Source organism: Cynocephalus volans, chromosome 15 (genome assembly GCF_027409185.1).
Source record: "Cynocephalus volans isolate mCynVol1 chromosome 15, mCynVol1.pri, whole genome shotgun sequence".
Taxonomy (NCBI): domain Eukaryota; kingdom Metazoa; phylum Chordata; class Mammalia; order Dermoptera; family Cynocephalidae; genus Cynocephalus; species Cynocephalus volans.
This window is the reverse complement of record NC_084474.1, coordinates 81,563,958-81,584,749: the sequence shown is the minus strand read 5'-3', so window position 1 is coordinate 81,584,749 and position 20,792 is coordinate 81,563,958.

Sequence of the window (20,792 nt, the reverse complement as noted above, 5' to 3'; positions counted from 1 at the left end):
CGCATTGTAGAGAATGCATTGGATAACCCCACCCTCACCCCCCATGATGTGCCCTTCCCCAACATTTGCCTAGCAAACTCCTGTTCCTATTTTGAAACCCTTCTCAAATATCTCCTCCCCTAAAAGCCTGCCTCTGCTGCAGCAATAAGGATAACTGATCACTTCCCCTTTTGTGCCCACACCATGCAGAGCATGTTGCCTAGCAAATAGGACCACCTCAGGACATACCGGTTAATGAGCAGATGAATAAATGAATGGTCAGTGAGATACTGCATTTGGAGTAAATCAATCAATTGCAATTAGGTGCCTACTAAGTACAAGGCACTGTGCCTCTGCCTTTTGTTAGATCATGTTCCATAGTAAACTCCTTGGTTGGAGGCCGGAGGGAGAATCTATAATGAAAATGAAAGTCCATATAGCTTTTGCTGTGCCTCAGTCATCCCCCAAGTGCTTAGATTGACCCCAGTTACTAACATTCTCCAAAACTGAAGAGGAAAAAGGAGCATTAATCCCAATGTCACCCTTTGAAAGTTAATCATTTTAAAGTACGATGTCCAGCACTGTCTCTGAAGGGCTTCCCCTCCACTCTCAAAAGAACAAAAGGAGGCAGAAGCAAATGCCTTCCTCCTCTGGAGACACTGCGGATTTTCTCACAAGCGCCCTTGACTCATGCTATTTGTTCTACGCGCACATACTTCCACCTGGGCTTGTCCCCTTTCCCCTTGGATGGGGAAGGATTGTTGTAGCTAAAGGAGTCAAGTCCTTGAAGAGATAGATCTGGTTTAGGGTAGTGTCCTCCAACACAGAAGCTTAAGAACTAGAGATAGAAGCTTTGGCCATATAGAAAAGCTAGAATGTCAAGAGGCTTCCCAACCACTTCCAAAGTCAATACACATCTGGATGTGTTAACATCCAAACTGGGCAGAAAAGCCGTGAAGAAACAACTGAGATCAGGCACCCCGTTCCACTCTTCTTTCCAGCCAGCATTGTATTTTCCCCATGAAAGTTTCATTAACTATCCATGTCCTGGATCATCCATAGCATTAGCAAGGGAATTTTTATGTTTAAATGTGCACGTTTCCAATCCCTAGTAAAATATCTAGAAAGGCACACACCAAACCCCTCCCTGTGGTTACCTCTGGAGAGGCAAAGGAGATTGGAGTGGCGATCAAGAGGAATTTTTACTCTTTTCCCTGTATGTTCCTGTATGGTTCAGTTTGTTTTGTTATTGTTGTTTTAACCACAAACACATACTGATTTTGAAATTAGTTTGTCCAGTTGAGGAGACAGGACGGCTTTGGGCCCGTTCACTGACATCGCTTACATTCTGCACTCTGATTTTCCCACCCTGGTCACGGAGCCCCTTGTCCCTCAACCTCTGCCAGGTCACTCCAAGGGAACGGAGGGCTCACAGGCAGACGATGTGAACTAAAACTGGTCCCAGCACTGGATTAAGACCTTCACTTTCAGGATCTCATTTTGATCTTCCTAAAATCACCACACAATAAGTAGCAGCTGCAAAAACCTGAGCATCCAAGTCATATCATTGACTTTCAGATTTTCTTCCATAGATAAATGAATACTATATGTTGCATTCTATTTTACCACCTGCTTCTTACATTTGTGAATACCCCATCATCATCTCTTCAAGTCAATAGATGTTCATTCCTATAGGCATTCTTGATAGCTGCCTAGTGTTTATTCATAGAAATGTGCTGAAATCTATGCAGCCAATCCCCTATCACATTTTGAGGATGAAAAATGAAGTTCAGAGAATTCAGTATGTTGATCAGGGCCACACAAAAGGTAAGTGAGAGAGGAAGGATTAAAACCCAGATCTCCCAGCATCCAGCTCCTTCTCCTGCAGCTGTGCTCCCATTCCAAGGGACTTCGAGAAGCCCTGGCCAGTGACAACCTCACTGGACCAGGCCTGGCCTCTTCCCTTCCTGCTCTCCCATCAGAAGCAGTCATTCTTTCCAGATGAGCAGAAAAGGGAGTTGCAAAGCTCATGCGTTTTCACTGCCCCTGGGGCTCTGCAGTGTGAAGAAGGTGCGATCGGCAACCTCTCACTGTCAAATTACAAGGCTTATTCTTGGACTTCCTCATAGTCAATGGTATGATTTGAATGCTCAGGTTTTTCATCCACCTGTCTGCTCCATAATAAGTTCACTCAAGACCAAAATAATAATAATAATAATGATAAGATAAAACACAACTAGAGGATAGAGGAGACATGGTCAGTATAAAAATACATGTCTGGGGGTTTTAGTCAAAGTGGGCCTGGAATGAGTCAGCAGGGAGATGTGGATGAGCGGAGAATGCATTTCAACTTTAGCAACCTTGAAAGAACTAAAGTGCCAAAAATAGAAAAAGTCATCATCCTCTTTGATATAGGACCAGGGCAAGTTGTTTAGCCTCTCTGAGCCTCAGTTTCCTCATTTGCAGAATGAGGATCATAATAGAGAACATTGCTTAGTAGAGTACTGGCACATAGCAAGCACTCCAAAAACAAAGCTGGTTTCTCTCAACAATACTAAGAAGCAGACGCTAATATGCTCCTTGTTTTACAAATTATGAAACTCAGGTGACAAACCTTTTAAGTGGCCGAAAATATACTAAAACCAGGTCTGCCTTCTGAAGTCCATTTTCATAACCACTAAGTTATACTTCCTCCTCCAATTGAAAATTTAGAAAAAGAAAACCCCCCATAATCTCATGACCCAGAGATAAACTTTTACCCTTTTAAACACTTTCAGATTTTCTTCCGTATATAAACTGGGGATCACACGTTACATTTTATGTTATAACCTGCCTTTTACATTTGCCATCACACCATAGCCATCATTTCAGGTCAATAAATGTCCTTACCATAGTCATCCTTGATGACCAATTGTTCATACGAACATGTTGTAATTGATTCAGCCGATCCCCTATCATGAGACATTAAAGCAGTTACATTTTTTTACAAATGTAATCAATACTGCAGTGAACATCCCTGTTGCTAAGTCTTTGTCTTAGTTATCATAGGTTAAGGAGGTCTAGATACACTGGAGCTTGTTCTAGGCTAAGGACTGGGTGGATGATGAGACTTTAAGCTTTGTTCCACAAGGAAGACAAGGAGGAACTGGCATCATCCTGTCTGGAGAAGTGAGAGACCAGAGGCAGGAGTGGTCACATAACAGCCACCCTCAGATGGCTGAGAAGGTACCCGTGGCACTGTGACTGAACTTTCTCCAAAGGTTCTGAGCAAGGAGGACTACAGGGCAGCACGTTTCTGATAAATGTGCAAATCACTTTCCCGCACTCAGTTGTCAAAGGACAGATCAACCTGCCTCAAGAAATGATAAGTTCCCCAGAATGCAAGAAGCTCAGTTATGTACTGACCTCCCTGCTCTGCTGGGATGTTAAAGACAAAAGCAATCAGTCCTAATTCTAAGGATTGACTGAATTTTAGAAACCTGAGCTCTATCTCTAACTTACGGACTTGCAATGAAAGTTGGAAACCTACTAAAAACCAAGTACTTTACAAATATCATCTTGCTTAATTCACAGGACACTCTAATAAGGAATGGGTCACAAGGAGGTAAAACAACTTACTTTAACACAGCTGATAAGTCCTGGGAACTCAACTCTAGATCTTTCTGATACCAAATGCAGCCCAGTACAGTGATTAAAAACATGGATTTTAGAGGAAAACAGACTCAGGCCTAAGAGCAATCCTTCACTTGGTGGCTAGGTGACCTTGGGCAAGTAATTCAAACTCTCTGAATCACAGTGTCTCATCAGTTGCAGCAGGATAATAATAGCACATATATCTGAGTGTGGTTGTGAAGACTGAGGGAGTTGACTCATGTAAAGTGCTCAGCACAGAGCCTAGCACAGATAAAGCCCTTAATAAATGTTAGGCAGGGCTGAGCCCGTGGCGCACTCGGTAGAGTGCTGCGCTGGGAGCGCGGCAGCGCTCCCGCCGCGGGTTCGGATCCTATATAGGAATGACCAGTGCACTCACTGGCTGAGTGCCGGTCATGAAAAAATGACAAAAAAAATAAATAAATAAATAAATAAATGTTAGGCAACATTTGCAAGTTGGCATGTGCTGAAAGAAAGATCTAGGAGAGAAAATTTAAGTATTGTATACTTTGTTCAATAATGTGTTAATTCTCCTCTAAAATGAGCCCATCTCTCTCTATGCATTAGGTCATTGATTACCCCATCATCCAGAGACAAAGTCTTAAACACTGACTACCCACTCCATTCATTCATTCGTTGCCAGCCACTGCGCTAGGTGCCATGACTATAATGACTGAGCAACACAGTGGTGGTTCCTGCCCCACTGGGGCTTCCAGCTTCCTGGAGGAGACAGATCTAACACATGATAATAATCAAGAATGGAAAGGCTACTACAGGGGGAAAACAGAACTATGGAAGCACATTGCAGGACACCTCACTCTGTCAAGGGGAGTCAAGGTAAGCTTTGCAAGGGGGAGATATCTAACCTGAGCCCTACAAGAAGAGGAGGTGGGGACAGAGAACAAGGTGCTGGATGACTAGAAATACTTCAGGGTTAAGCCTAAGAAGGTAAGAGGTCATGGAGTGAGGCTGAAAAGCTCAGCGGGAGCTTCTGTTACTGCAATTTGACTTGAGGGCAATGGGGACTCACAGAATGGAGGTTTAAGCAAAGAAGTAATATGAAGAGATTGACATTTAGAGAGCTCATGGGGGTACAAAAATGGAATTAGAGGGGAAAGCCTGGAGGCAGAGGCTTCTGGGAGATGGTGGTGACCCCAAGAAGTGAGAGGCAATGGGTCACAGAAAGTGGCCCGATTGGGAAAACCTTCAGGAGCAGTGTCTGCCAAGCGCATCATACTAGAAGCAAGTGTTCCCAGAGCACCACGGGAACAGGGTTTTCCTGCTGGATTCTTTGTGGGGCTTAACATGATAGCTCCCACTAGGATTTTAAAAAGCTGAACCAAGACTTTGGTATCAGAATCTTTCAAACTCCTTCTTTGGCTCTGCAACTAATATTTCCTTGATAAGTAAAGCAGGATTACTTCTAGTTTCTGGCCCCAAAGATGCACCTTCTCTAAGCCTCAGCCTCACATCATCTCAAGGGATGGAGAGGGAGGGAGAGCTGGAAGAATCAGGAAAACCAGTTCTTAATAATAATAATAGGCCGCCTCTGTATAATAACAGCTTCTGGTTTACAGAGCACTTTCACAGACATTATCTCATTTGATTCTCACAGTAAATGGGGCATTTAGCATTAGCCCCGCCCTTTCAAATATGAACACTTATGGCTCAGAGATATTAAGTGATTTGCCCAAGATTATAAAACTGGTGAGTAGTGGAGCTGGGACTCGCATTTCATGACACTCAGTTCAGTGTCTCAGCTTTTGCCATTGGAGCTAGTTTTGAGTGGTGAGAGTGTTCTTTATGCTTACTAAGAAGGACAGCACATACAAGCAGGTACCATTAACTCCTAAGAACAGGGAAGTCAAGGCCAGAAGAGAATCCCTGAGCAGATAGGGCACAACATGGGACAGCTTGAAAGGGCGTGGGCAGAGGATACTGATAAAAAGAGCACATACTCAGTGCATGCTTAGGCAGGGGGCGGGCTGGATGTCCTAGGGGCAGGAAAATGTCAGCACTTGTCTGTGTCCCATGGATGGGGTGGAGAGAAGGAGTAGGTGCTCCTACATAAGAGTCGGGGCTACTGGATGGAAGAGTCCTTCTGCAGTCTGAAAGCACATCCAGAAGTCAGGAAGCAAAAGCAAATTCCATAAACAGCCCCACCAGTTCAGAGCAGAAGCGTTCAGGCAAAGGGTCCTTGCTCTGGTGCCTGTTCATATCACAAAAGAGTTGATAAGAAGAAAGACCTGATACTGTGTCTAGACAACTCAGTGAAATCCTCAAAGCAGAAATCGGCTCATCTGGCAAAGCCAGCCCTAGGGTCTGGCAGCTGCCCAGGAGGTTATGAAAGGTGCCTGTTTCAGGAGAAGTTGAGTTGTGCACTCCCACCTGGAGACCTACATCAAAATGGCCCTGCCGAAGGGGAGAATGAGGCATGTAAACCTTAAACCAAAGGCATTCCTGGTACGTCCTGCACACCCTCGTACCGCGAATCCTATGCAAAGTCTTTTATGCTTGACCCCATTCAATCCTCATGACAACTCTACATTACATTAAGAAAACTGAGACCCAGAGCAGGTGCACTGTCTTTTCAAGGTCACGTGGCAGGTGAACTGTGGAGCTGAGATCCACCTGAAGGTCTGGCAGCTCAGAGCCCATGTTCTTTCTGCTCCGCATAGAGCCTTGTGAGTTGGTGTGCTTGAAATAGCACAGCAGAGAGAGAAGAGGAAGGCAACACGGAGCAAGGTGGAAATTGTGTCTTAAGCCACCACCCTGACTCACTCCCCTTAATAAGCATCGAATGACAGCTGAAGTGTCTGCCTTGGGGGAGAGGGGGTTTCTAGAATAGTACTGGGGAGGGGAATCCAGGCTGTCGGTGACTGAGGCATGAGTCAGCATGGCGACTTCCAGGCCAAAGAGAAAGCCTTAATTCACAGCAGCCCCAGAGGCAAGGACAGTGACGATGCTGTCTGACAGCTCTGGGGCCCAAGGCTGCTACACCTTGCTACCTGCTTCCATCTCCAGCCTTATTTCAAACTACCTCCTGAGGTGCTGACTACTGCAGTCAAACCTTGCCCTGGGTCACTGATATAAGGAGCCCCTCGGCCTCTGGTCTTTCCCCCTGAAGTGGTTTCCATCTGAGTATTCTCTTGCCCTCTTCTCTGCCTCTCTAACTCTGAGCCGTATTCAAAGTTGAACCCATGTATGTCCCTCTCCTTCCACCAGATCTATTCAACACAGTCTGTTCACCTATGGATTCCTGGAATCACTCATTTGGGCAACATTTGTTAAACACCTGCTATTCCTGGGTGCTGAGAAAAACATTGGGATGCAGTAATAAAAGACTGTCCCTGTTCTCATTGACAAGCAGGAAAAAGAAATACATGGCAGCAGAGTATAGTAAGAGAAGCAGTAAGAGCTTGGAGATGCTTCAGTGTTACAGAAATGCTTCACCTTTTTGGGCTGTGGAGAGATGAGGAAGGCTTCCAGAAGGAGGTGGCAATGCAGCTGTGGAGTTTTGAGTGATGAGTGAGATGAATGAGAAGCCAGGTACTGGGTGTCACCTCTTTGGACCTCATGAGGGGGTTGGACTGGCAGGGTGGCCAAGGTTTCTAGCCTGAGTCCAATCTCTGCATTGATGGACCGCCTGATCATTGCTCATCTTGCATTTGCATCTCCAGGCCTCTATTATTTCCTTGTCTGTAAAAAGAGGATGTTGATAACCAAACCCTGGGACTTTAGGAGATTGAGCAGGAGAACGTATGGGAAACTGCTTTGGAAACGCCAACATGCTGAGCACAGGGATGGGACTGAGGAGCTGCAGGTCAGCTCTGCACCAGATGGTGCTTCTCTGCTTTCCTCTCAAGGACTAACACAAGGATGGACACCCCATATGAGCTTCATAAACACTTGAGGGATGGAGCCGAGCTTTATTTTTACACGCAGTTACTCACACTCACTGACAGACATACAGACAATCATTTTCTCCTCATCTCAGAACGTACTCTTCCTTCATTCCTATTAAAGCTCTGAACCTCTGTCCAAACCGCACTCCACCAAGATCCAGCAGCATCATTCCCAGGCCTCTCGTTCTCCATTCTGGGCTCTTCCTGCACACGTTCTGGGCCCCACGCTTTGGAGGGAGGCAGAGCAGAGATGAAGTCCTTCCTAGCCGTGGGACCCTGAATGGGCAATTTAACCTCACTGGGCCTCAGCTTTCTTACCCATAAGGTAGTAGAAATAATGTATCTATGTTAGGGGATTCTTTTGGAAACTAACACAAGCCATGAAAAGTGCTTGGCAGAGCACCTGGCTTGTGACCAGTGCCCGATATATGCTACCACGTATGTTCTCAGAGTCTTCAGTACACATTGCCATATGCCTGGCACATGGTGAGTGTTCAATAAATATTAGTTGCTGCTATTCTTACTATGTCCATTACCAGCAGTGTGCTCTTGGGCAAGCTTCCCCACCTCTCTGTGCGTCCATCTCCTTAACTATAAAATAGGTAGAGTAATTGTCCCTATCTCTTAGGGTTGGGATGAGGTGGAGTGAATTAAAGGACATAAAGCATATAGGACAGTGCCTGGCATACGTAAGCACTATAGTGTTAGCTGTCATTATCAATTATTTTTATTATTACTTTTTCTACACCTCTTTTATGTTCCTATTGTTTCAAGAAGATGTTCTAAGCTCTGTGGTGATTTTAAAACACAGCAGCAAATTTTTTAACTCTCCTCCCATTGAGAAGTAGAGTCTATATCTCCTCTCCTTGAAAATGGGCAGGCTCATGGTAGCTTCCACCAACAGAGCACAACATAAATGACACTGTGTGACTTTTGAGGCTGGGTAATTAAAGGTCATGTTCTTCTGTTTTGTTTGCTGGAACGCTTTCTCTTGGAACCCTAAGTAGCCATGTAAGAAGTTTGAAGCCTTGAAGCCACCATGCATGAGCCACCACATTGAAGGAAGCTCAAGCAACATCTAGGGCCATCTCTGGGCACTCTGGTCGGAGGCATCAATGGAGCCCAGCCTTTCAGTAATCCTGGCTGAGAAAATTCCATGTCTCCCTTATCAGAGCCATCCTAGCCATTCAAGAGTTCCTAGCTGAGACCCCAGACATCACGCAGCAGAGACAAGCCATCCTTGCTGTGCTTTGTCCGAATCCATGATCCATAAAGTCTGCAAGCATAACACATGGCTGCTGTTTTGTACCACTAAGGCTAAGGTGGTTTGTTTTGAAGCAATAGATAATAGCAATTAGCTTGTGCGATAAGCCCATGATCTTTCAGAGACTGCCAAGGTTTATAAAGACCAGTTTATTATCTGTCTATGTTTCAAACTCCCTCAGAGACCCTCTCAGCTTTTCTCCTATACTCTGCAGGGGTCTCAGCCACAACCCTACCATTTCATCCATTAATGTTCTATGGGCATGCCTATTGGGCACCATGTCTATTCCCCAAATCTTCATCTTTATTCAGTGAATCATTTTCTTTATCTTATGAATACCAAAGCAAAGGCTAAAAATATGTAAATGACTTACCCAACTGTTAAGTGTCATCAAGCTCTTTTGCGGGGAGTCTGCTTCCCACTCCAATGTTTTTTCTATTGCAATCTATCACAATCACGGCGATGAGTGTCAAACTTCTGTATTCTAGGCTCAAAATGGAAAAAAAAAAAAAAATCCCTCTGGGTCCAGAGGGACTACCAACTCCTTGAGAAACTCTAAGCTTCCTTTCTTCATAAGTCCTAAAGAATTGTCACCCAGCCTGTCTCTGTAGAGACAACCTCCTAATGATTTAATTGGGATAACAGCCAAGCATTTGCTTCAAAATGAAATGCTGTAATCACATTTAGGTAATAGGTACATGAGTATGTATGTGTGTGTAGAAAGCACTTTAGCCTCGAGAGAATTATATTAAGTGAAACAAGTCAGGCACAGAAAGAGAAATACCACATGTTCTCACTTATTGGTGGGAGCTAAAAATTAATATATAAATTCACACACACACACACACACACACACACACAAAACCGGGGGGGGGGGAAGAAGATATAACAACCGCAATTACTTGAAGTTAATACGACAAGCAAACAGAAAGGACATTGTTGGGGGGAAGGCGGGGAGGGAGAAGGGAGGGAGGTTTTGGTGATGGGGAGCAATAATCAGCCACAATGTATATCGAGAAAATAAAATTAAAAAAAAAAAAAAAGAAAAGAAAGCACTTTAGCTAATATTGCTCGTCACCACAGTACTTAAATATCCTGAGTCCTGCACACCATCCATTGTCGCCCTTATTTCCTCCCATCCTGAGAGCCCAAAACACAGTGAAGACTTGCAATTGTGTGCTAGTAAAACAGCTCTCTGAAAAAAAAAAAAAAATTAAGCTCTGATTTGCAGCACTGCTCATTTCCACAGTGTAAATACTCTCACCATGTCCATTTCAAGCTACTTAAATATGGAATTAGAAAGATATGAGCATAATCGGCTCTTATGCACCAGTACAAGTGAGTTCCAGTGCACCCATGAGCCTCCCTTCTCCCTCAATTCATAGCTAATCGTGGAACCCAGCTGCCACACTGGTTTTGCCTCCTTACTAGTTTGTCTTCTGCAAATTCACCCTGCAGACCAATGTCCAGGGAAGAATTCATTCTCAGCACATTGGAGAAGCCATCTTCTACTAGTTCACAACTCCTACAAAATTAGAGAATGTGGCTGATGAAATTATTGTTTTTTCACTCATGCAGTCTTTTAAGGGACTTAGCAACCTTTGGTAATTCAAAAAGTAACTCTTATATTAGCAGAACTCAATATGCTGCTTTTTGGTTTGGAAGTCTAGCATGTACTCAGCCTTTCAACCCCTGGGATGTACAGCTCTGCCTAAGATCCCAATGTAAAGACATGCAGGATGATAAAATCCTTAGAAAATTACCTACACTAATTCCATATACATTGAGCATGTACTGTATGCCAGACATTGTTCTAGGCACTCACGGTGAAACACCAGTGAGTAAAATAAAGTCTCTCACATAATAAACTTTGATTCAAGTGGAGGAGATAGGCAACAAACAAGTTAACAGGTAAATGAACAAAACAAAGTTGTATAGTATCCAATATTGCAAACAATTGAAAGAGGGTAATGTGATAGAGTGTGGTATGACTTTAGACTGGGTGGTCAGGATGACCTCTTTGCAGAGGTGACATCTGAGCTGATACTTGAATGACAAGCAGGAGCCAGCCATGCACAGAGCAGGCGGAGGAAAGAGTTTGGCATGATGGATGAAGTGACAGGAAACCCTCCAGTCTGGAGAGGTCAGAAAGCCAGATAGTGCTCAGCTTTGTAAGCATGATGTATTGACATTGAAGGATTTAATGCAAGAAATGTCTGATTTATACTTATTTTTTAAAAAGAGCCTTCTGGCTGTGGTGTAGAAAAGAGTAGATGAAGGTGTGAGATGACGGAGGATGGATGGATTGAAATATCACAAGAGAAGAGATGGGAAGTGGGAGTGGAGCAGCTATGTTTTGGAGGGCAGAGCAGCAGGACCTCGTATTGCTGAAGATGTGGGGAGATGAGCACTCTGGTTCACTCTTTCCTGGTCCCAGGTATGGTGGACACATTCCACAAATGTATTTAACAAACCCCAAACGAGCACCTGATTCATGAATGCACTGAGCTAGGGCTAGCAATTTTGCAATTACGTTGCATGATCACAACATTGTTGTGGGGAATGGGCTTCTAAACAAATATGACTGACATAAGATGGTAAGTATCACAACAGGGCCATGTCTAAATCACCAAGGGATACAGCAATGGACTGTATCTGCAGGAGTAGCCAGGAGACAGTAACATTGGAGCTGGAGGTGGAGCAGTAAACACACATTTTCTGTGAAGACAAAGGTGCCACACAGGCTGGAAGGAGCAGTGAACTGCACTTTCAATGACAATGGTGTTGGTGTAGGATTCCAGGGCCAGAAGGATAACAAAAGACAGAGGAAACAGATGAGAAGATGTAGAAGCTCCGCTGCACTGGTCTTTAAGAACGCAACATGGAAATGCAGGAAACTTAGTAACTGTGACTGGGGAAGTGGCTAGGACCGGTCTAGACCTCCTGGGATCTCAGCTATATAGCAGTCACCATTGAAGGACCCTTCAATTCATCTCTTCCTTTTGGTATTGAGTGACAGGCCCAGCTTCTCCACTCCTCACCATGACTCGGCCACTGGCATACCATGTGTGATCACCATTTCTGGGTTCTACCTTTTGAATTAAAGTGTCTTTCTATGGTGCCAGAAATTTAGCAGTTTGGGAGCTGGGTTTCAAACCTGGGTCTGTCTGACTCCAAAGTCCTTCTGTAACATGTTAGACGAGACCTAACAATGACCTAAAGTCAGAATCTGGGGAACAAAATAGCCACTGTTCCTGTGTCACACTGAAGGGCAGGGCTTATTTGGGGACTGCTGTCTCTCTGGACTCTGTTTTTGTTACTTTATCCTGATATGGCTTCAAGGCCATATCACTAAAGGGCTTCAGTTTTCCTCTGTGGCAAGCTGCTAATTCCAGACGGCTATAAAAGGTAGGAAGCAGACATGCCCCCACACACCTACCTCTGTAGCCCAGCTGGACACCAGTTTATACCCTGCTTACTCCTTCCTTCCTGCGTCTGATTGCAGAAAGGTAATAAGCCAATTTCAAATGGACATGACAGCCTCAGGAACCCCACCTCCACCCCCGCACATCAAATGCTGAGTAAGACTCATTGTACCAAACAGCTTAGAAGAAAATCTATTTTATAAACCAATATTAAGAGAATCCTTAATCTGACAGACTCTGTTAGCAATTTACCAAAATCTATTTCCCTTCTTCTTGGCCACACAGATTGACTACATTCCCCAGACTCCCTTGCAGTTAGGTGTGGCCATGTGGCCAGACTCTGGCCAATGGGAGCTGAGCAGACATGGTGGGCACCACTTCCTGATCTGGCCCCTGAGAACTGCCCTTGAATGACCTCCTCTGTGCTGTTTTCCCATCCAGACCACTGGGATAGTTATCAGGGTGGTCTCAGGAGCCACAGGATGTAGATGGCATAAACACCGTCAATGAGGATCTCTGAATGACTACACTGAGCAGATGCCCAGTTCTCACTCCACTGACACCTACTCAAATCCTTATATTTCTTAAATTGTATTGTAATTACTTGCCCATGAATTTCTGTCCCCACTAGAATATGAGTATATTAAAGACAGGCAGTCATTATTTGTATTTAGATCCTCACTGCTTAATACAGCCTCTGGCAAAAAGTTGTACACATTACATGCTTATTGAATCCTCAGTGTTAGCTGACTTTGTTAAACTCGTGAGCTGTTTTTTGTTTTTTGTTTATGTATTTGTTTTGTTTTTCATAACCTGGAGTGGGTCAGAATCACCACACCTACAGGCAAATTTCATCCTTAGAGCATTATCACTTTAGCAAAAAGCTTTGAACCCTCATTATATACAAAGTGCTTTAAGCTACTGTGAGTCATCAACACCTCTGTGTGGAAGAGTAACTGGAGTCAGCTCTATAGATGGTTAGACAGAACTGAAAACCCTGAAAGTGAAGGAGACTTACACCTCTGGCCAAACTGGAGTTACAGGGATGAGATTTGTCTTCACACTTGAAACAACTAAACAATGAACAAAATATGAAACAATAGTTTGCCAAACACTGGACATCAGTTAACAAAGGGCAGTGGTACCTACCCGAGGGATGATGTGGAAGTGAAGAATATTGATGAAGGAGGCAAAAGACCTGGGTTCTGGCTCAGGTGAGCCCTGGGATTGCCCCAGCTTACTGCCTTGAGAATGTTTCCAGGGCTGAGCACAGGGAAGGAGAAGCCAGTCAGAGCCCAGCAGACAGGCTGAGCTGGGCAGACAAAGCTGAGAGTCCAGGTAGAACAATGTGGCTGAAGCTCACAAAACCTGAACCAGACAGGAGAAAGCTGAACAAAGAAAGGACTTCCTAAGTCTGCACTACATACCTATTAGAACAGCTAAAATAAAAGACTGACTGTGCCAAGTGTTGGCAAGCATGATGGTTAATTCTAGGTGTCAGCTTGATCAGATTAAGGAATGCCTAGAAACCTGGTAAAATAATCTTTTTGGGTGTATCTAGGGAGGTGTTTCCGGGAGAGGTCAGCATGTGGGCCTGAGTGGATTGGGTGGGAAAGATTTGCCCCCAATATGGGCAGACACCATCCAATCCACTAGGCGCATGGAGAGAACAAAGACAGGAAAAGGTGAATGTCTCCCTTGAAATATATGCTGTTTATTGTATATCAAATTATACTTGAGTAAAGCTTTTTTATAAAAGGGCATAGGGTATATGTGTCAACAATAATGAAAGCTTCTTTTTTTCTTATGTTAAGGACGATATTTATTATTTTATTTTGTTTTTTAAAAAATTTTTATTGAATCAAAATTGATTATGCATATTTTGGGGGTTCAGCATTGAGATATGTTGATCAAATCAATATTACTAGCATATATATTGTTACAAATCATAATTATTCTTTATGCCCCTTGTCCAATTTTTCCCCATCCCTCTTTCTCTCCCCCCTCCACTCTCTAATAACCCTAGATTTCTTCTCTCCTTCTGAAAAAATAATGGTTACTCCATTGATTTGTTGCCTAGATGATCTGTCCAATGCTGAGAGGTGTGATCAGGTCCCCCAATATTATCATAGAGCAGGTGCTGCTTCTGTCACTCTGAAATGGAGTTTGTGGAGAGAGACATCCTTTTCTTTTCTTTATCTCTACTGGTGACTCTCCATGTGTCAATGTGCTCCATTGGCTGGCAGACCATCTGCATGGTGGTTGTGGTGTCTAGCTGCTTTTGTGGCAGCCATGGTTATTGTGGTGGCTGTGGTAGGCCACCCACATGGAGGTGATGTTTTTGCCATGCTTCTTGGTGCTGGTGGTGTGCCAAGTTGTGAATAGTGTCTGATCCCTGGCTCCATGCCTTGGGTCCCTGGGCAGGTCCTGAGGCACTGGCACGGTGTGCATGGTTGTGGGAGGGGAGGTCCAGTCCCTTTCTCTGTGCCCCAGGTCCCTGGGTGGGCCCCAAGGTGCTGGTGCAGTGTGCCTGGTTGTGGGATGGGGGTCCAGTCCCCTTCTCCATGCCTCAGGACCCCAGGAAGGCCCTGAGGTGCTGGCACAGTATGCCTGGTTGTAGGGGGGTGGTCCGGTCCCTGGCTCTGTACCCTGGGTCCCCAGGCGGGCTCCAAGGCACTGGCATGGTGTACCTGGTTGTAGGAGGGGGTTCCAGTCCCTGACTGCTAGCCCTGGGCCCCTGGGTGGGCCCAAGGCATTGGTGGTGTGCCTGGATGTGGGACTGGGGTCTGGTCCTTGGCTCCAAGCCTCAGGTTCCTGGATGGGTCCCAAGGTGCTGGTGCTGTGAGTGGTTGTGGGTGGCGGTCCTGCCCCTGGCTCCATATCTCACATCCTCTGGCGGGCCCCAAGGCATTGATGGTGTGCCTGTGCTGGAACTAATTTTTTGTCCTTTGCTTACTTCTAAAATGTGGGAACTTCCTGTGGGAACCAGTACTTGAGCTGTGTGGTTGAGCTAAATTGTTGCTTTACTGCTGTTTCCCTATGGAAGGCTTTTTGTGCAGCTCAGGGTTTAATGGTTGACCTTATGGGTACTTCCAGGTCTCCAGAGACTCACTGCACCTGGGTTGTGTAGAAACTCTGATCTGGGCCTGAGTTTTTTCATCAAACTGCACCCCATGCAATTCTGCATTCCTGACCAGTCTCCTCTGAGTGGTCCTGAGATGTTTGGGGGATCAGATCAGCTGTCCTTGCTGTGTCCCAGTGTTCTCCCTGTGGGCCTGTCTCTCCCACCACCCGTGCTGCAAACACTTCCCATGGGATGGGCCCTGCTCTGGTCCCTTGTGTTGACTCACCAGCCTCTGAATGGCTCCCCTTTTTCAGCTGTTCTGTCTCTTCACAACTGCGTGGGTTCATGGGAACTCTATTAGTGGTCTTGCTTTTGTGGGGGCCACCAAAGTTCTCTTCTCCCCTGCTGCCTCCAAGTAACTCCATCTAAAATGCACAGCTGTGTCTTCTGCTCTATGAGCTCCAGCATTAAAGCAGCTGCGGCCCAAAATGCTCAGAGAAATTTTTTCTTTCTCTCATCATGGTTTCTCCTGCCTTCATGAGCTCCATAGGTCTCTCCTCCTCTTCCCCTGAGCTCCAGCAGCCCTAGCTTGGCTGATGCTACATTTTTATAGTTGTAAATTGGTTGATTTGTGGGAGAGAGTGACGCTGGGGACCATCTATTCTGCCATCTTGACCAGAATTCAGAGCTTCTTAACCTTGTGTAAATTGGGCTTCGGTGACTCTGCCATCCCAGGAACAGTCACATTCAGGCATCTGCTGCAGCCTCCCCATAGGTGGTTGGTGTGGAAGAAGAGTATTGGTTAAGGAAGAAAAAGACCTGGGTTCTAGCTCAGACCCTCCTTTTATGCACTGTGTAACTTCTCATGGAAATGTCCCAAAAGCTGGTTGAGTGGGAGACAAGCTTTCATTTGGGAAAGCAAGAGGGGACAACAGAAAAATATGACTGTGCACCCCAGACCCTCCTGGGTTTGTTTCCTAACTTGTCACCGAAGAGTCACACATATAGACAATTGCAGAAAGCCTAAGTGCACAGCAAGGGATATTCACACACTGCACTCCTCTCCTGAGCAACCCACATCCACATCCAGAATCAGAGCACCATCAGGACTCCAGGAGACCCACGTGCTCCTCTTGTCACTATGGCCATCAAACAAACCTCAATTTGAATTCTGCCTCCAACACTCATTCACTGTGTGACTTTTGGCACATTTTCTCTCCTATCCTGTGGAGTTAATAGTGCCAATTCAACAGGTTTTATTTCTTCCATAATGAAATTAAAATAGCATGCTTAAATCACCTAGCACAAGGTCTAACATGTCAGAGGTGTTTCATTCATGGGAGTTCCCTCCCCAAGAAGCAGGTGGGGGGGGCCAGACTCTGAGGGGCAGGTGGGACAGAGTGGGGGACTCAGAGGACCCTGTCTTGTGTCAGCGACACGCTCATAGGTGAGTCACTTGGCCTTCCTGGGCTTCTGTCTCCAGTCCTATAAAATGAGGGCCCCATAAATGCTGGGCTCAACACTGTGCTTCTTCAGGGCATCTTGCCAGGGATACAAGAACAAATAAGACATGGCCCTCACCTTTAAGAGTTCAGAATTTAGAGCTCCTGGTCCTGATCAGCTGTGTGTGGACCCCAGTTTCTGTGCAATCATGTAAATATATGTGAATGTGCACATGCGGAGACCAGTGCCAACTTCATGGGACTGCTTATCACAAGTACCGGAAACCTTTATAATCAGAGTATCCCACCTCACCCTCCCAAATCAGACTCTCTGAGGGTTAGGCTCCAGAGACGGGTGTGTGTTGCTAATTCCTCAGGTGATACTATGCAAGTGGTTACAGAGAACACATGGAAACCACTAGTGAAGGAGTTTGAATGAAAGTTGTACTGAGCCCAGAGCATACATTGCAAGTTAACCATGACTTTAAAAAATAAATTTCTATGACTAATTTTCTCTTTCTCTTCATTAGCCTTTTTCCCTTAAAATGTACCAAAAATGTACTTCCATTAATAATTGAGAATGTCCAGTTATTCACGCTCCAATCAAGCAAGTCGTCTCTCTTTCAAACCAGGGTCTGAGTTCTCCATTCCTACTGAACGTGGGCTTTCGGGAATGATCTACTTGTTTTTGAGCAGCAACTGATCATGACGTGAGAAGCCTGTCCTGGGGCCTCCTCTGAACAAACAGCTCACAGCACCAAGAACAAACTGTTCTGTCACCCGGCAGGCTGCTTGCACTGATGACTTCCTACACCTGCTGTCACAAATGCTGATGTCAGTGACACCCAGCCTTGAAAATGTCTGTAACAGCCATCCCAAAAGAATGTACAGTTGCATCCAATTTCCATCTTCAATTTGTACAAAATGACGAATAATGATTAATATTCATAATAGTAATAACAATAGCCAGCATTTACAAGGCAGTGGCCACATAACCAGATACTCCTGAGTGCTTTTTGTATGTTATCTCACTTAATCCCTATTATAGATTAAATCATTGGTCCCAATTCTTTATCCCTCTTTTCACCCTTATTCACACCCATTGCAATGTGACTTTATAGTTTTCTCTAGAGGCAGAGTGTATTTCTCCACCTCTTCCCTTCAGACGAGCTTAGACTTCACCAGCCAACCCACAGATGGGTAAGAATAAGTGGTTGGGATTTCAAACCATTCATGATGATTTTTACACAGCAACAACTGACCCATTAAGCCCCTAGAGCAGAGGTTGACAAACTAAGGCCCGAGCCTACCTCCTGTTTTTGTAAATAAGGTGTCACTGGAGCACGATGGCATCCATCATTTACATAGGTTCTATGGCTGCCTTTGTGCTACTCCAGCAGCAGGAGTAGTTGTAACAAGGACCGTATGATAGGCAAAGCCTAAAATATTTAGTGTTTGGTCCTTTACAGAATAAGTTTGCTGAGCCCTGCCCTAGAATAAGGTTTCCCAAACTTCAGCCTGCAACAGAATCACCTGGAGGACTCATTAAACACTGAGAGTTGGGTCCTAGCCCCCGAATTCTGATCGTGTATGTCTGGAGTGGAACTCAAGAATTCGCATTTCTGACAAATTTCCAGACTGATGCTAATGCTGTTGGTCTGAGGACCACTTTGAGAACCACTGAGCTAGAGTGGTTTTCAATTCTAGCTTTACATTAGAATCACTTGAAGAGCTCTTAAAACATCTTTTCCACAAAGTACCCTCAGGGATTCAATTGGCCGATTGTGGAACCCTGGAGTATCAGTAATTGTTAAAAACTTCCTGGTAGTTCTAGTTTGTAGCATTGATTCACAATACTCCTCAGGAATAACCCTTTCGTCATTGAAGAATTTGCTTGAGGGCCTACTATGAACAAGCAACTGTCCTGAAAACAGTTACAAGGACACTGTACCGACCTTAAAGGAGCTCATAGTCTGTGGGGAGACAAACCATAGCAAAGCCCAGCAAGGTGCATGCTGGAGGTTAGTGTCCAGAGAGAGGGGCGTCCTAGAGGGAGCTGGGCATCAAAGCAGGGAGAAGAAGGGAAGGAGGAGGTCACCTGTGGGAAGGTGACACCTGAAGCAAATTTTGAACAGGGGAATTTAATACACATTTGTTTCACCAATAAAAAAATGCAGGCTCAAGGTTTTAAGCAACTCGGCTAAGATCACATTCTCTTACGTGGCAGGGCAGGACCAGGATCCAAACCTAGATCTGAGTGCCTTGGGATATTTTCTTCCCAGCCAGTTACCACTCTGTAAAATTTCTGTTCCTCTGCATGATGAATTAGTAGGATTCTTTTCCAGATTACAGTCTCATCTCATTTATAAATTTAATGATATATGCAAAATAAGTACCTCATAAAATAGTAGCTACTAAAATGATGTTGGATATGCTTGAATCTTGGTTCGATTCAGAGGGCATATCGGGCTCTTGGGGTGTCTGAAGGCCATTCATACAAGCAGCACTCATCCAAATATTCTGGGTTCATCACAGTTCCTACTTAGCTAAATTTCTTGTAGAAAACTGTTTCGAACATCACAGAAAGAGAGACAACCAGATACCATTTGTCTCCTGATGGAAGTACACACCATCACCTAATGTATTTTTCTTGCCTGAAAATTAAACCTAAATCCAATCAAGCATCTAAGTACCATTTACAGGAAATACAGCGAACCACAGGGAGTCAATCTGAAAAATCCAGACAGAACAAACAACTCAGTTTCACCAATAAAAAAATTGTGCAGAAAAGTGTTGTTATCAGCTAAATTGTGTCCCCCAAAATTAATATGTCAAAGCCCTGACCCCCAGTATCTCAGGACATAACTGTATGTGAAGCTAACATCTTTAAAGAGGTAACTAAGTTAAAATGAGGTCATTAGAGCAGACCCTATTCCAATGTGACTGGTGTCTTTGGAAGAAGAGGAGATTAGGACACAGATATGCACAAAGGGAGAACCGGGCTGAAACACAGGGAGAAGAAAGCAGGTCTTAAGCCAAGGAGAAGGTCTCAAAAGAAACCGACCCTGCCAATACCTTGATCTTGGATTTCCAGCCTCCAGAATTGTGAGAAAATAAATTTCTGTGCTCAAGCCACCCAGTCTGTGGTGCTTTTCTATGGCAACTCTAGCAAACTAACACAGGGCTGGGGTGGAGAATCTGTGGATTAAAAATCCTAAGAGACATATGAACCAATTGCAACATATGGATTTTATTTAAATAACGATTCAAACAAAAGAATCAAATTGCTCACACACAAATTTGTTGAGCACATAGTAAGTTCTCACTAAATATCTAAACAAATGAATGCAGAGCCGATGCTTTGGGCATTGTTCAACGTACCTTTCAGGGAACTGAAGTCGGCCTCTGACAACTTTGATCAGCTGGTCTTTCATTCCAATCTCTGGCGTCACCCAGAAGAACTCTTCTTTTTCCTCCGTATCTGAGTCCCTTACATGAGGGGAGCTGCACTGTCCCTCGTATGTCTCCCCTTTTCTGCCCTAAACATTTCAGCTCCTTTACCTGTTCCCACACCACTGCTGCCAGACACGACCCAGGCGTCGTGCGGCAAAGGCCCACTTTCTTCCTGGGGATTTAAACTTGCTGTTCCCTTTTGCCAGACACGTGCTGGCCCCAGACAGCTGTCCGGCCTGCTCCTTTGATTGGTCCAGGTCTCTGTTCAAATGTCATTTCGCTGGAGAAGTCTTCTCTGGCTTCTCATCCTCTGTCCCTTTACCCTGCTTCACTTCTTTTTTAGAGCACATATTACACATTTATATGCATCTTTCCGAATTGTCTGTCACTATCCAATAAACAGAAAGCTCCCTGAGGGCAGGGACTCTGTTTTAATGCCTGCTATATCCCCAACACTTAGGACAAGGCCTGTCCCACTGAAGGGGCTAACCCAATATTTCTTGAATGAATGAGTAAATGATTGCTGTTATCAAAGTGGGACATTCTAGTTCCAAATCATGACATATCTTTTCTTATCCTCCCCTCTGCCCTTTAAAAAGACTCAGCCGT